The sequence below is a fragment of the Mycteria americana genome, chromosome 8, assembly GCF_035582795.1.
Source record: "Mycteria americana isolate JAX WOST 10 ecotype Jacksonville Zoo and Gardens chromosome 8, USCA_MyAme_1.0, whole genome shotgun sequence".
NCBI lineage: Eukaryota > Metazoa > Chordata > Aves > Ciconiiformes > Ciconiidae > Mycteria > Mycteria americana.
Window position 1 is genome coordinate 47,702,027 of NC_134372.1, and position 17,298 is coordinate 47,719,324.

The 17,298-nt window shown below is 42.4% G+C and overlaps 1 protein-coding gene and 2 long non-coding RNA genes across 5 annotated transcripts in view; 2 read left to right on the forward strand and 1 right to left on the reverse strand.

Moving 5' to 3' along the window:
* Window positions 1-18: 18 nt before the first annotated feature.
* LOC142414095 (uncharacterized) lies at window positions 19-15,300 on the forward strand. Its single transcript, XR_012776975.1, has 4 exons — window positions 19-158; window positions 572-647; window positions 14,290-14,348; window positions 14,744-15,300. It is a non-coding gene; the product is annotated as an uncharacterized LOC142414095 (long non-coding RNA).
* Window positions 3,526-9,102, reverse strand: LOC142414096 (uncharacterized). The gene is made up of 3 exons (XR_012776976.1): window positions 9,003-9,102; window positions 8,014-8,194; window positions 3,526-3,568 (listed from the first exon to the last, which is right to left on the reverse strand). It is a non-coding gene; the product is annotated as an uncharacterized LOC142414096 (long non-coding RNA).
* Window positions 15,301-16,362: 1,062 nt separating the features above from the next.
* The window catches only part of BANP (BTG3 associated nuclear protein), a 154,879-nt gene continuing 153,943 nt past the window's right edge, over window positions 16,363-17,298 (forward strand). For 2 of the 3 annotated variants that reach the window (XM_075510991.1, XM_075510992.1), the window contains exon 1: window positions 16,363-16,484. The gene's annotated coding sequence lies outside the window, so the exon portion shown is untranslated. The remainder of the gene's footprint in view (window positions 16,485-17,298) is intronic. The other variant, XM_075510993.1, reaches the window with a different exon arrangement.

Genomic DNA, 17,298 nt, shown 5'->3' on the forward strand with positions numbered 1-17,298 from the left:
TCTCTGCCGGAGGCGACGCGGTGGGAGCGGCCTCTGCCCAGCCGGCAGCTTTTCCTTCAGGGGCGGGCCGAGACTGGCTTTTACCGGCATTTTATCGTGTGACAACGTTAGAGAAGAGACCGCAGTTCCCTATGGGTGCATGTTCGCCATTTCCCATGGTGAGGCTAATCCCTGTGCCTGACACCAAAAATGTATTTCCTCTCAGGGTGATAGCATGAGGGCTTGCTTACACACCTTAGGGAATTGGCATTTATTCTTGACTAGTTAGTTTTGCTCAAGTAGGAGGTTTTGGTTTCTCCTAGCTGAAGGTGGGCTGGAGCGTGATCCCTCTCCCACAAGAGATGGGTGGCCCTGGCGCAGCAGGGTCCTTACCCCAAACTGCACACAGAAAAGTTAGGAGAAGTTAACATTATGGCCACTCTACCCAACTGCATCGGTCCCAAAGGCTGGAGGCCAAAATAGGCCCACCTTGGGACAGTAAAAGGGGCCGATTCTGTAACCACTTGAGGCAGGCCTGGATGAAACTCTCGTTAAAACCTTGGTTACTCCTTGCATCTTTTCTGTGTTACAGCTGCCAGTGAGGAACACAAAGCAAAAAAGGAAAGCCTGTAGAAAGCTGACAGTGTCAGTGAAAGCACAGAGATAAAGTAAGTGTCCTTATTTGTGCCGGGTCCGTTGGGCAGCCAGGAGCAGAACACCACACCTCAGCTCCTGGCCTTCATCTTGCCACCTGCTTTGAATCATATTTCTTGGCTACTCTCTTAAAATCATTTTGCAAATCTGCATTTACCTTTTGGGGATTTTTAATCTTGTTAGGGTGAGTACTTTTGAATTTTCATGAGGAACCTGATGTAGCACTGAGAATGTTTTACTGAAACAGAGACAAGACTAGATACTCAACTAGAGTCAACCAAGAAGTGTTTGCTCTAGTTTACAACATTGTGTAAGAAGTCTCCATTGCATTCACAGTATAACTTATTTAAAGTACGCCTAAGTTGAGTAAGAGGAGGTTGAAATCTGGCAAGTGATTTGCTTTGAGTGGCTACCTGATCAGAAAACAAGTCATCAGGAGATGTACAAAGACAAACATCATGTGATCTTAGGATGTTAAACCGGGTTTAAATTTCAGTTTACTTCCTCCCTGCAAAGATATGCCTTCTTTAAAGCACAGTCTTTTTTTGTATAGTACGATTCAATTACAAACATAATGAATTCTTGGTTTGACTCTCAATGTTTTTCAGGATGGCTAATTTACTATCCTCAACATATAGCTTCCTGTAACTTAAAAAGAAGAGATAGGTATTTGATGAAATTGAAAACAGTTGCTGCCCATAAACATCATTATTCATTCAGGCTTAATCATAGTTTGATAGCCTACTGATCATGGTTAGGCAACTATATTTAGCACAGGTCAGACGTGTCTGTTGCTGAAGCTACTTATGAGCAACAGGTAGCTCCTGGTCGTGAGGACAGCCCATATGAATGTCATGCTTAATTGCAGCAGGGAGCTCAGACATAGCTTCAGGTATTTTAATATTGAGCATAAACAAGTGATTCTAGGTTTTATTCTCATCTACTAACAAAACAAGGTTGTCATTCCTTCACATTCCATTCTTCCATGATATATCCTCTAAATACAATTGATAATCTGGGGCAGTTTAGAAGTCATATCTACCAGATTAACTAAGGTATGTATGCCCTATATCACAGTATAGATGCTTACTGTTGCAGAGCATAACCTGGTTTCTGTGCAACTATCACTTTTCTGTATGTTAAAAGCAGTTGGAAAAAAAGCCTCAAACTCCACTGCTTTACACTGTGGCATTAAGATGACCAAACTTTGTGAAGCTTTTTAGGGATTTGATCCTGTAAGATTTTGAAAATGTAAAGTTTATTATAAAGCTACTAAGCTGAACAGAATGAGTCATTTCTTGTGGGTTGAACAGCACAACCGAAGGAAAGTTCTTACAGCGTAGGCTTTCGGAAATGATGGGCTGTTCAGGTGCAAAACTGAAGAGAAATAACTTTGACCTACAATACCTTTGTTTTCCTTCTGAATAATTCACAGAATGATTCCAGGTTTACGTGCACATGCTGTTTCTTACTGAGCATAAAGTTCAGTAAAACTTTAGCATTTAATTAAAAAAAACCCCTTTTATTCTCCAGGGGATTAAAGAAAACCCTTCAAAATATCAGCTCAGTGGCAGTGAGATGGTTTGTTTTGGAAACTGAGACAGAAAGACAAAAACTACCTGTGCAAAAGGAAACATAAGCCCAAAACCTTATTCCCAGCACTTAGCCAGAGTGGCCAAAATCTTCTTTTCTGGACCATTCCAGAAACAGAGTTTCTCCTTGGCCATGTCCCGGCTAGAGATGGTAGTTTATGCAAGAGAGACGTGGCTCGCGTGCAGCAAGCTGCAGAGAACATCAGCAGCCAGAATTACAATATCTCTGACAGCAGCTAGAATGACAATATCTCTGTTGTTCTCATGTTTTTCCAAAATCGTTACGTTTCTGGACCATCTGGGAGGTTTCAGCTATGCTCTCTCTTGTTCCTGAACTGAGAGTGGTTTCTGTGTATAGGGAACACCGCAATCAGAAATCTGGCAATTGGCCTACTGGATGAGTTAAAGTGATACAGAATCTGTGCGGAAAGAGAAATAGAAACCTCACCTACTAGATCTGTTTTCAACTGTGCAAAGTTTAAAAAAAAAAAAAAGGTGAGAATTAAGATAAAACGCAGTTTGCACACTTTGCTTTATGCACACCTCATTTACAATCGGCTCACTGAGGAAGGGTCTAGTCTATTGTTTACCTTTGTTACATGTATATCTATGGTATTATCAGAATAGTTATAGTAAATATTGTAATAAAACAAGCATGACCAAGATGCGAGTCACCCGCGAAGAGAGATCTGCCACAAACAGACCTAATCTGTGCTTGATTTATTTTTTTTTAAAACCTTCCAGGCAGACACAGTGATGCTCCATTTAATTTTATAGTATTTGGAAGCTTCTTACATTTGCACTGGGGTTTTTTCCTACCCTTCCCAGCTGAAGTAGATATATAGAGCCATTCAAATAGTCCTAATCTTTTGAATTATTTTCTATAATTAATTGCAGCTGTGGATGCTTTAACAGGTCTGTTTGGAGTAATTGTTAAAAAGCTCATTTAGCATTGATACAAGTATCAAAAGCTTTGGGGTGGGAGTCAAGATCCAGATGAAAATACAAGTTGTGTATATTACTGGATTATCCTTATTTACAACACAATTTCCAAGAAAATATTTTGAAGGCCACAATTCTATGGTAAAAATCCAAAATAAATTCAGTTAAATGAAGAGATTTACTACCAGTTTACACTGTTGTAAACTTGATTTAAAGAGACAAAACATTTTTCAATGTTTCATTTTAAAATTCCCTTTAATTATCCTGGGGAGGAGAGCGTTCTCACATGTGGGTTACAAAATTAGAAGAAAAAGTATGGAAATTAATTCAGGTCGTTGTCAAGTAAGAACGAGGGGTAAAATTACTCAGCTTCAGTGGATTTCAGTCTTCATGGTTTTAATCTTTAAAAAGAAGAAAAAAAAAAGACCTGTTGAATAAGGCACTTTGATTTGTTTACACAGGGACTTTCAAACAAGCTTCACCCAGCTCTGAAGTAAAACAGGCAGGACAGCATGGTGGGAACAGTTGAGAAACCCCACCCACTTGAAGGAAATATGGTTTTGTCCTAAGTTGAGCAGGGGTGCTTTCCATAGCAACAAATTCTGAATTAGAAAAATAAAAACAAACATATTACTGAAACGCAATAAAGAACCATTTTAAACTTGAAAGGACCATGGCTCTCCTTCAGCCACTTGGATTGAATATTACAGAGGAAATCCAAGATAGGTTGATTTCTTTGAAGCTTTTTAGTATCAATCAAGATTTTGGAGGATAACAGTGATGGTTGGCTGAGGTCCATCATGACAAGGTGTTGAAAGTTCTGCTGAATTGATGTCAGATGTGGACTGTGATGTAGGCCAGTTTATTGATAAACAGTCCAGTGCTTTTTATCAAACGGATGTAACTGATGGAGTACTCTAAGCTCAACAGGAAAGCAGCAGCAGATTGTGAAATGCTGAGCTTTTCTCTGCTTCCAGAATGTTTGGCTGAGATAGGAGCCTGGATGAGAAGGCAGTGGCTGAGGCTAAGTCCAGATAAGGAGGAGGTAATTCCAGTTGGCAAGGTAAAGCAAACAGAGGCTTTATCTTTTCTGTAGAAAAACATTTGCTAAAATTATGCATGCAGGCTTAGTAACTCAGCATGGAAAGGGCTTAGAAGACATCTCATGGACAATTTGTGTAGTTACTGCAATTGTATGTGCAGTCCTGGAGATGGCACACCTGGATTGTGTGTCATTGCTGTGCTTATGCAATTCTTCTAAAAAGACTTGAAGGATTCCGCTTTTCTTGTAACTTCTTCTAAAAGGATAAGAAAGAAAAAAGCCATTCGGGTGTGCTCTGGCAATAATTACTAAGGTGAGGGTATACTCCATAGACTTAAAATCCCTATGAAAAGCATTTCCAGCAACTCCCTTTCTATTGTACTAAAAGGTGTCTGAAACCATGGCCTCCGTGTATTGTGACAAGATACTACAGAGCTTAGTACAGACATCCACTGCGGTAGTCCACACGACCATAATTTTTATATATATGCCATGATTCTCAGCAATGTTTCTACAGTTCTTTCCCAGTGAATTGCAAAAAAATACTTTTGTCCTTGTGGGAACACAAGGGGAATCCAGAAGAGGCACTGGGAAGGGTCAGCCTTTGAATTGTTTAACCTATGTCCTCACAGCAAATGTCCGAGTTAACTGCCAAGTGCAAGCATCGCCACCCAGCTCGGTGAGAGACTACTTCTGTGTGTGGGAAGGGTGAGGGGAGAAAGGTAAGAGATGAAGTTCGGGGAAATGGTGAACTTTGCATTGAAGACATTACCTAAGAGCTCAATAGTCCAGTTTTACTGTTTCTTTGATCAAGTTTTTGTTACTGAAAGGGCTGTTTGTACTGTCAGCTGTGAATAGCGGAATTTAATCGAATGTGCTTTTCACTTTGAATGCATGTTGTGCACAGGGTCTAGCCACCAGATGGAGGAACCCACAGGCTGGCTTCTTCGGAGTTAGCGTCTATTCACTGGCAGCCGAAACCAGCCATTCCAAAGATAGTGTTTTCCTGAATCAGTTTGTTTTGGCATTTCCTGCATGAATGTCACGGAGTAGAGAAAGATTTAAGTAATAAATAGCATCTGTCTTAAATGGAAAAGAGGAATGTGCGTAAAAAGAGTTAGATAGCAATTGTAGTTAATTTAATCAGCAATGGTCTTATGATGGAACAGCCTTGTACAATCTCTTTCTGGAATGTTTGTTACCATGAAGGGAATTTTCGTTTCTCAGTAGTTTCCCATGGACGAGTGTCCACAGCAAAAAATATGGCATCATTTAGCCTCTTGCTGGAAGCAGATGGACCATGGGTAACCATAAAGTAATTACTTTCTCCATCACATGTGGAGACCTAGAGATCTCAGCTTTTCTCCAGTTTGCCTTCGTAACTCCACTGAACAATTTCAAATAATTTTCCTAGAGTAATACTTCTACTGATGAAACAGAAACGTAACACTTAATTGTAATATGTTCCATTCCTGAAGTTTTTAATTCTGGGCCATAAAAATTGGTGGTATATTAATACTGAATAAGCAGAAGAATTAGGAACTGTGTAGAGGGATTCTGTGCTGCTGATTCATGGGTTTCATTACTTTTATAATAAAGGATGTTGATTTATATTGTCTGTGTGGCTTCTGAAATGTGAAGTCATCGGACTCGCAATGAATATTCACTTGCAATCTTAGTTTATGTCTTCAAATATAAAAATAATTAATAAATAATAAAAAATGAATACAAATACAGAATAATGACAGAACTTTTTAACCACAATTAAAGTGGATTCTCTGGATTCCCCCTCTGAAGCAGTCATTCATATCACTGCACACGATGAGCAGTATTGCATGAGCCCGAGCATTGCTCTTACTGGTACCGGTTTGGGTTTAGCTGTTGAACCTGCAACACTGAAAAAGTTTGCCAATAAACTGCAGATAAAGGAGCGATACAGACATTGCTTGTGACTACTAGAATGAATGCTCTCATATGCATACATCCTTGTGAGTGAGCGTACATACAGTTGTACAGCCTAATTAACACACCTAATTAATATGAATTCATTAGAAAAGCTACTATTACATGCACCTAATTAATATGAATTTGTTATAAAAGCTGCTATTTTATAAGGCTGAATCATTGTTTCTCTAAACATTACTGTAGTGCTTTTCTTTGAATAGATAAACAATGTCTTTTTTTCTGTTATTTTAATGGGAAAAAAATGAAGTTTCTGAGCATGCCTGTAAAGAAAAAACTGGTAGGGAAAGAAGTAAAAGTTTAAGAGACTTTTGAGCTGTACTAAGAAAGCTCTGCGCAGGTCAGAAAAGGGAAAAATACTGTCATGAATGCATGTGTGACTCAAATTTTGCATTAGGAATTAGGCTCTTTCTTGTGGTTGTATCACGAGTAAAACAAATCAGTGCTAATCTTGCTTCTAGAATTAGGCATCTTCTCTAGATGTAAAAGGCACCTTTTCAAAATGAAGGTGAAGTGCTGTATTAACAAGTTATGCTACTAGATTGAAGTACCCATCCTGTTTTAAGCTTTCAGAATACAATTCACATTCTTTATTCTGAGTAGCAAAAAAAAAAGGAGAAAATTCAGACTGAGAACTCTGAAAACCATGACAAACACTGTATCTTTCTAAGAACTGCTCTGAATTATTTCTGATGTGCTGAGGAACAGGGAAGCTTGTGTGCTGTGTACTACATAAAGCTTCCATGTCTAGGAATATATACAACACAGGGCACATTGCACTCGGCAGCTAATCTGCCAGGTTTTTTGAAATGCTAGTCACTCAGTGGCAGAAAATATTTTGGCGTCATCTTCAAAAATGTGTTTACAAGTGTAGAGCTATTAAACACTGAACGTTACTGAATATTTCTTCTAGCTTTCAATGTAAACAAAGCCTTGTGCTTGTCTCCATTCTGCTTTGGTTTGTATCTGTCACAAAATCAGCTGGTTTCTCATCAGTTAAGTAAATACAAAATTTGTCATTTGATAATTTAAATAGAAGGGAATCACATCTCGGTATTCAAGGAGGGATCTGGCTGTTTTTTGGGAAAAGTTAGTAAGCTGAATACATTTACTGAGGAAAAAAAAATAGGAAACAAAAGGATTTCCTAGATGTAAAAAAATTACCATTGTTCTAGCTGATGTTATCCGCACACAGGCGAGTAGACACGCAGTCTCTGGCTGGCCTCATCTTATTTGTAGAGTTAATCAGTATTTTAAATAACTAAATCTTTGACATCTTCCAGTAGCATCCTGCATCTCAGGAAGTGATTCACTGGAGTTCTCCTATACACCACATTTGGAGGGTTTTGTGGTTTCTATTAGGCCTCATTTTCAAAATTAAACATTGTAGTGTCTATGAAATTCAAAGTCACTCATAATCAATTTGCGTTAAATATGCTTTGAATTACACTTACAAATACAGTTTTCATTGAAACCAGTCAAAACCTTGCAGGACAAAATTAAAAATTAATTGTTGTATGGTCTGTTTCTTCACTGTAGTTACAAGTGAAAGTCACAAACAACCCAATAACACTGACACAGCAGAAATAACAAAGACCAATGTTTTAATCCTGCACATGGAGATAAATCATGCAATTCAATAAGGTATTCCTCTTTCTGGTTTCTCTCATTCTATTCACTCTTTTTTCTTTAATCTTTCAGTCACATTCTCAAATTTCCCTTTTTGGTTACCTGATACATAAGAAAGAAGAGCAACACTTAAATACATTTGGTGTCTTTGTACCTCTGCATCTCTCTTATGCAGGTATCCACTACTGTTTTGATAAAATGAAATACACTTACATGCATCATTCCTGTTTTTACGAGTGCAGGCGGCCAGACTGCAGAGTCGTGCTGGCACTGCTGGTGGACTCCAGATAGTTTTCAGCTGCTTGTATAAAAGCGCCAGGGCATTTGCCTTCACACTATTCATTGCTATCACCTTGGCAATTGAAATCCTCAGTTTGTCAAAGAGCCAGAGGAGCTTTCCAGTCCAGCAAGCTATCAACACAAAGAGGAGGGAAAAAATCCTGTGGATATACAGCTTCAAGATAACTGAGGGGTCTCCAGACCTATTTATAAAAAATTTGAGAGCACCCTCTCCTGGTTGGAGAGGTGGAGCTAACCAAGTAGTTAATTTTCAACTTGTCCCTGGACTGGCTTCTTCATTGGCTCTACATTTTGTTGGAGGGCCGGCTAGTTGATTATTATTCTACATGTGCTTTCCAGGTTCTTTCTCATCGGGCTCCAGGAACACCAAAGGGTTACAGAAACCACTCTGTTGTATGCAAGGAGAGGTTTCTTATCATTTCTTCACGCATACATTCTTTGAATTTGAATAGTTGTATATTTGAATACTGATAGCTAAGAATTGCTGTCATTAGCAGCTGCAATTCTGAGGACTGGTGACTGCTCCAACTGAGGCATTCACAGAGATCTAGTAGATGTACAGGGCTTGCCCAGGAGAACAGGAAGGGGAGCAGCCTCCTGCAGAAGAGCATTTTAGCTCCAAGCACGTAATACAGTACCATTGCAGCCTCAAGGTGAGGAATTTGTTCTTCTGAACTATCAGATGTCCCATAAGAGACATAATTTTGTATAGACAGAAACAGACATAAGGAACTATCATTACTCCTCTCACTCACATTCCACTTGGACCCAGCTGAAGTTTTGTTTTGTTTTTTTCTCCAGTGGGGAGAGCAGATTGCGATGTTTTCGTGACCTATGCTTTTTAGGGATGAAAGCATGAACGATGTTACTCTTTTATTATTTCCACATGCAATTCCAATAACTTTGTTATTTTATGTGAAAGATCTGTGAAAGATCTGTATAGAAAGCCCATCCTTTCATTTTCTTTGGGATGTTTGCTCTTCCTCCCATAGCTGCAATCCATGTAAATAGCACAGACACAGGTAGCTTCAGAGTTAGAGCTGTAGTTTGTCAGGCCAAGCACAGAAACACAGGCAAGCAATTAATCCTCTAAAGACTTCTCATAATGTTACAGATTATAATAGGCCAAATGGGAACAGAGAGCCATTAGGAAAGGGTGCCTGGGCGTGTCAGGGAGCAGCAAGGGCCCGCTGCTCTCCAAGGAGAGGGGAGTGGGGAGCCAAGGATGACCCCAGCAAAGGCAGTGCCCTCACCAGCAAGGTGCCATCCCACCGAGGCTGAGCACAGCAGGCAGAGCTGGCAGCTGGCAAAAGGGTCCGCTGACAGTCCCAAACACTGCAAGTGACAAACCAGGTCCAAGGTCCAACCAGAGAGCCCAGACAGGAGCAAAAGGAGACAGGGCCAAAGACAAGCAACAACAAGGGTCCAAAGTCCTTCCTAGAGACAGAGCCAAAGACAAACCTGAAGACAAGTGCCCGAACAACAGAGCTTAGGGGCCCAGGCTTGGGCTTAAGTGGGCTCCTGGCCCATGGGCAGGGCTGTGGGTGAGGCTTGTCAAGGCCATTAAGGCTTGTTAGTGCCCTCAGGGTCATGACAGCACAGAAGTGTTGTGGAGCCTTTAATAATTCTCACAGTAGTATTTACAGAATCCGTGTGATTGTTTTCCTCCATTAAGTACATATTTTGAAAGCTACAGAATCTATCAATGACAGAGCAAGCAGAAATGATAAGGCTATTAACATTCTGCTATTAAAAAATTGCCATTAAAAGCCACTCCTTTCTTAATCCATAAAATTACCTGTGAAATATTTTTCAATAGTTTGTTTTGGTTTTTTTACTTAACAAACTGTGGTGTTTTGAATAAGAAACTTACTTGTTTGGTGAGATTTTCATTAAACATATGCATGTCTGTCATCTCTTACCACACAGGGTGTAAGTGCAAGGCTCAGGCTGGGGGAGTCCTCTTTAGTGTCCTTAAGTGGCAAGCTTATCTGTGCTATTTACTATTCCAAAACCTACTATTTAGGAGAGTCTTTCTTAATGCTTGTCATTTATTACCCCAGCTGCCTGCTTCAGAGTATGTAAGAGCAAGTCATTGTCAGCTAGGAGTTCTGCCCGAAGAACTGCAAAATCAAACTTCTGTTGTTGTTCATAATTGTGGGTAGTTACGTATGCGGAGTGTGGCTGTATACAATGGAAATGTGCTTACTTTGTTTTCACAGAAACTAGAGAAGTAAAAATCTAGAAATTTCTGGCTGTTACTGCCCCTCTGACTTTTGCTGTAAGTGCTTCCGGACTGGACAGAGAGGATCAATATTTGTTTTTTTTTCTGATGCTTACTAGAGGGTTGCCAGTACTTACATTCTGGTTAACTTCAAATGATTGCTGTTACTTGCAGAGAGAAAATTACCTCCTCGATTTAGTGTTTCAAGAAATCCGATTCTCCTGGCATCATGCTTGCAAGGGTGTTTCTGTCCTAATATTGTCTCAGCTGCAACATTGGGAAGTCAAAACCAATAATTCAGAAAAAAATATAGTCTTACAGTTTTACTGTAATCAAAAAGGTACAATTAAAGTGATTTCATAATTAACATTTTCCTCACTTAGTTATTGTTGTATAACAGCTGAGAGGACAGTCGGTCAAGTAGTGGGAAGCTGCCTGGGATGGTATTGCTGCTGAGAAGTCCATGTGAAACCCCTATGGAATAGCTAAAACTATCACCTAGGGCAGCTTTCACAAAGCAGTCAGGTCATTACTGGGTGGCCTTTAACACTCATTTCTCTGTGGATTGGCTCACACTTCCCATGTTAGAGATTACTTCAGCCTAAGGGAAGCTTTTCTTTGGTGTCCAGATTTTGCTAGGACACTTAGTAATGCGACGGAGCTCACCAGCCTGCTAACCAGCTCTACTCCCTTCAGTTTTTCATTGTCCCTCTTGAATTAGGGGTCCCCAAACAGGACAGAATATTCCAGATGTGTCCTCACAAGTGCTGAGCAGTGGGGAATAGTCACTTGATGTGCTGGCCGTGCTCTTTCTAATATAGCCTACTATGCCATTAACCTTCATCACTGCAAGGGTGCATTGCTGCTACATGTTCAACTTGTCCTCCAGGACCTGCAGTGCTTTTCTCCAGAGCTTTTCACCCTAGCAGTCAGTCCCCAGGTTGTACCGAAGCATGAGATTATACCATCCCAAGTGCAGCACTTGCCATTTGCCTTTGTTGTACTTCATGAGGTTCCAGCTGAGCTGGCTTGTCAGGACCGCTCCGAGTGGTAGCCCTACCGTCCTGCCTATGACAAACGCAGTGTTACATGGAAACTTGCTGAGGGGACATTCTGTCGCTCTGGCCACTCTGATGAACGTTTACACTTACCTCTCACACCTGAAAAAATGGGGTTACATTGCAAATAATTTTAAACGTGTCTAAATGGATGCAGGTCCAGAACTAAGAGAGGGTCAAATTCTGCTTAGAATAATAGCATTAATGATACATTAATGCTATGTAACATTCTGTATCTGGATTTCTGAAAAAAATATATGAAGGTGGGGACTACGCACTGAATGAAAAAGCAGTTCTCAGGCAATCCTCAGTCTGAAGAAAAGGATAAAATCCTCTAAAATCAGTAAGCGTGACGAGCTCCCTTTTAGGCTTTTGATAATCCCAGTGGATTAAAAAAGACTGATGATGATAATGGTACCTGACCAAGTAAATGTGGTCTGTGGCAAACTTGAATAAAGCTGGGCAAGCCAGCAAATACTGGGCAAAGATATCAGCTGTGTAACAGGTAAAAGGGCAGCAGAAACAGCTGTGAGCGTGATCCTGGGAAGATCACAGTTGGGCAAAGTGCAAATACAGAGCTTGTTCGAATGGCAGATTTCTGAGAAGGGGAATAGCCTCCTATCATTTTTTTTTCCATGATGTATACAGTGAGATGGAACACTATGTAAATAAATAAGAGAACATTGAGATCATGCCTGACCCTTCTCACCTTATTTCTCAGACTGACAAAAATGACCTTACAAGACCATGGACTTTGACCAGCTGGGTGACCAAATGTGTAACGATGTTTTTCTCTCTGCTGTGGGAATTCAAGGCCTTTTCTTCCATCCTCATGAAAATTAGGAGTGTCTTCATTGAATGAACCGGAGTTTACTCAGCATAAAACAGAAGCGAGGTCAGAGTCAGAACAGAAAATGTCGTGTCTTGCCTGAAGTCATAGAGCTAGCTGAAGGAGATTCAGGAGCAAAACCCACTTGATCCTGATGTGTTTTCTGTAATAAAATCAAAGAACAATTCTGAGAGAATTGAAAATGGACATGATGTCTGAAAAGTAAGTGATGAGGAAGTATGTACTTGGAGGAGGAGAACTGACCAGTTTTCAACAGCAGAGAAGTTGTCTGTTGATAAAAGGAGAAATGCTGCAGCAAGTTTACAAATAGCATTAATATTACCATTGTTTAAAAAATGTATTTTATATAAATTTTAATTAAGTGTCACTATGTCACAAGATAGCGCATGCTACGTTCACAAGGATGTGCTTGTGTCCCTCTGCAGTTAGGAGAGTTAGTACATAGAAAATGAATAAAGTAACTCAAACAGAAACTGAATAAACAGGGGAACTTCAAGTACTCTCTTTGTTTTTAATGGCATAGGATGTGATCAAGGATTTTATCCATGGGAAAGAAAATTATTCCTACGGAGTTCTTATGGCAAATACTCTGGAGTTACTTCTGTGCCCTGATCACATCTTCTGTGTTCTTCATGCCTTTGTTTCTATATTCTCATGCTCAGCAGTGAGTATAATTATGAATGCCTGTCACTTGTTTAAACAAATGCTTTGTTTGGCAACCTTTGTTTTCCTGCTGCTGATGCAGCTGCAAAATTGTGTGCACAGTGTGTTAATTTTTTACCTTTGATGCTATGGTAAGTTTTTTTTTTCCTAACAAAAAAAAAGGAAACCAATGAATGAGATACCAATCTCTCTTGATCCACACAAAACATGTGAAAGCAGCAACTTCCTTAGGAAACAATGGTAAATGAATGCTGATACAACGGTAAAATAAGCTAGATATTTCCTGGAACCAAATGATTCTTCGTAACATGACAGAGAAAAGTTAGCACATACATAAAATACAAGAGAGAGAGAGACTAAAAAAAAGAGGATGAAAAAGGTGAGGAAATAAACCAGCAAAGAAATATCTTGTTATTTTATTTGGGACAACAGACTAACGGGGCATCAGGATATATTTTCTTCTATAAAATTAAAAAAATGAAATCGATATATTAGCAACCTGAAGTTCTTACTCATTTTTATAAGGGGAAGGAAAATAAGAATGGATTGGATGTAGGCACTTGAGCAAGTTACCATGGTTTAAATCAGAATATAACTTACAGTGTATCAACTTCTTCCTGGTGCTTGCTCATGGGCAAGTGTCTTATCCCATGGTAAAGTGAAACCTTCATTCACTAGAGGGGGAATTACACTGAATTTCATTACACGATTGCAGAAATACTCAGGTGAGCACATTTTTGAAAGCTCATAAAGCTTAGAAGATTGTGAAGCACAGGCAACAATTATCCTTGGGTAAGTCATTCATGTGTTGGTACTGTAAATTAAAGAGTAAAAGCCAAATTTGGGCCTTCTGATTTAAGCACAAAGGAGGTCTCCGCTGTGAGGTTGTGAACAGAAAGATCCTCTTTCTTCTGCTGTTTACTGATGTTTTCTGTCATACTTTATGCTGCGTGAAGAGTATGTCATATCTGGCTGTGTCAATCTCAAGGGGAACAAGGGGTAGGCTATGATAACAAGAGTCTCTTCATGATTTATTGGTGTAATTCAAAATTTTAAAAGGAACGGCCCCTGCTTTGGAAGAAATGATAGGGAAAAGAAATCTGAAATCCTATCTCTGGTAAAGAGGGAAAAAAGCCTTCCAAAAGGGAAGTTAATGGTATATTCCCGATTGCTGTAATGATCAGAGCGGACTGACTCGCTAGCAGAAGGTAGTGCTGCAGCCCTTCTTAGTGATAAATGCCTGTATTATTTTTTTATGATGTTGCACGCTCTGATCAAAGATGTAGACATCAGTTGGATCCTGCCAGTATTTCCTGCAGTTAATTTGACGACCATAGGTGAATAGTATAATTGCTTTATGACAATGAAATTTTTTCTGTTTTGTGTTGTTTTAGCTGAGAAATTATTTACTGGCTATACAGAGAGGAGCGGGATCTCACATCCTCAGCAGAACGTGAGTTAATAATCTCTGGGAGAGCATGTACTGATGAGAAAACGGGACAGCTTTTACATTGGATTTGGTTTATGATAGCAAAAGCTTTTATTAGCAACTTTCCACAGCAGGTAAGTACGCTGATATTTATGCCACTGGTTTTCTAGCTGGGACCTGGCAATTGCTCGAGTGCAGCAGAAACTCTTTGACAAATCTGTTGCAGGGCAAATCTGTGCAGCAAAGCGTGAAATTATCCTGTGTGAAAAGTCAGTTTATAAGTAGTTTAACCTTTGAACTTCCTAATCTGCTTGTGAAGGAAGAGAACACAATAAATAAATCAACAGACTCAGCTGAACAGTTACAAATCTGGAGGCAGAAGCAAGGGTTTTCCTAACACACCGGTTGTTAATTCCCAGGCTCATAACAACTCTTTGATACTGAAAACACCAGCTTGAGAAGTTACTACGAGCACTTTCGAAGAAAGGCACGGCGCATGTGCCTCTGTCAGCATAAGTTTCCCTGCCTGAAACATGAAATCCCTCAAGTCCCGTTCTCTGACTCTCTCCATAACTCCTAGACAGATGAGCAGGAGGAATTGCTGGTCTCCTGGGGTCTGAAACACTTTCGAAACTGGAGCTTTTGTGACGTGCACCGTTTAATTTCATACAGGTACAAAAGTCCTGCAGTGGACACATTGAGTTTGAACATGACAAAGCTACAGAGCTTGAGAACAGCGTTTCAAACCACTAGCCCAACAGCTTCATTTAGACATAGGTCTGTAGATGTCAGGGTAGCCAATTACAGCTGAACCAGAGTGTATTCAATTGCATGTCATGACACTGCAGAACTGAATTAAGCATCTCATTTAAGGAATATTTTTATGCAGAAGTCTGAAAGTCACCGCTGGCTATGCTAAAGCTGAAAAATGAAGTATGATGATGGTCTTGTTTGGGCAACACTGTGATATATAAGGATATAGGAAAATAATCTAATCTTTGTCTTCTTGACTTCTTTCAGAGCTACTTGCATACTTCCTCCGTGCTTCCTTTTTGTGCTTTTGCATATTTTTGTCATTCCCAGAAGGTTAACAGAAGGTTTTCCACCTTCGCCCAGTCATTCTGTTCTCACACCAAATGCAGGAACGAAGCAACAGAAGGATCAGTCTGATGAGCTAATTTAGCAAATTCCCACTTGCTGCCTGTTCTTCAGCTGTGTTCTGAGCATGGCGACATTTTTCTCCTTAATGTGACAGCTCACATTCAGATCATCCCATTTCAGTGGTGGAAGCGCTAAGGAGCCATTTGAGCAGGGAGAAATTTAATGGCAGGACCAGAGAAAGGAGTAGGGAAAGGGAACATGTCAGTGCGTGAATGGCTCAGTGCAGGCGTTTCTCGAGGTGCAGATATATGTTTAATCTGCTGGCTGACAATTCCGCTGGCCAAATCTTGTGGCTACATCGCCTGGCAGGTCTGGAAACGCTTAATAAAAAAGGGATGTGACACTGGAGTTTGCAGTAGATGCTGCCGGAGAAGGAATCGCAGAGCTGTGCCCAGCAGGACGTGATGGCAGGCTGCGGGACATCACCGCACAAGCCATACGGCTGCGTTGTCTGAAACGCTGGCAGGTCTGTCACCGTCCTGGGGCGCACGGCAAGACCCTGCTGTGGCATCCCGGTCCGAGCAAGAGGGTTTTGTGGAGCCCTCAGGGTTGTGGCAGGGCCGGGGGCGTGCCTCAGGGTGAATAGGGGGGAGAAAGAGGGGAGATTGTGTGGATGTGTGCGGGTATAGTGCGTGTGTGTGGGTATGGTGTGTGAGGCGTGGGGGTGTCGCCTGTGGGGTGTGTGGTGCGGACTACAATTCCCGGCATGCACTGCCCCAGGCGCGTGTACTACAGGTCCCGGCCTGCTCGGCGGGGGCGGCAACGAAGAGCCGACGCGCTGCCCTCTGGGAATTGTAGTCTCTCCCGGCGGCGCGTCGGTGAAGGGCGGCCGGGAGGCCGCGCCCCCCGTGCGCCTGCGCGGGCGCTCGGGGCGGGAGGGGGCCGAGCGGGCGCAGCGCAGCGGCGCCTGCGCGCTGAGGAAAGGGAGATCTCTCGCGAGGAAGGACGCCATTATCGCAGCCGCTCGACAAACACCACGAGAATTCGGCACCGCACACGGTAACCGCGGCGCCCCGCGGCCGGACGGCTGGGGCTGAGCTCCCGGGGGGCCTGACGGCGGGCGTATAGCCCCGGCCCTCACAGCCTTCCCGCTCCTCACAGCGCCGCCCGAGCACCCGGGCCGCGAGGCGGCGGCTCCGGGGAGGGGCCGGGGCGGGGGGGGCCGCGGGCCCCCGCCTCCTCACCCGGACGGGGCGGGGGGGGCGACCGGGGACTCGCCTCCTACCGCCGCGGGACGCCGGAGCTGGGCCCTCCGCGGGGGGCTGCTCTTCATCGCCTCGCTCCCCGCCTGCTCTCTCCGCGCTCAGGCCTGGGGAGGGGTGTCACCCCCTCGCTGGGGCTCCTCAGTGCTGGCCCCTTCTCTTGCTGCTGCTGCGGGGGGCCACTGGTCACCCCTGCGGGGCGTGCGGCGTTTGCGGTGGAGGGTCTGGGCTGTCCCTTCCCCGGCAGTGTCCCCGAAGACCGTGCCCTCTCTCTCCCCCACCTCCCCGAGGCTTGTGTTTTCTCGTTTTGAAGGACGGGGCAGGTTTGAGCCTCCCCTCTCTCGGGTCGCGCACACGCTGCACTGCAGGCACGTTTTTGGGAAGGGGTATCGCTGAGGGCACTCCCTCCCCCCCCCCCCCCCCTCCCTCCCCGTCGTAGGAGAGTGTAAATGACTGGTGACATTGGTACTGCCTCTTCCTTTTTTTCTCTGCTGCTTGCAGGTAGCGGTAATGGAAAGGGGCTGCTTCTTTCCACATGCCTGCTAGTGGCGGGGGGGAAATAGTCTCCTGAGGTGCTGTATTGCGTGCGGGGTCATTTAGTCATAGTGAGG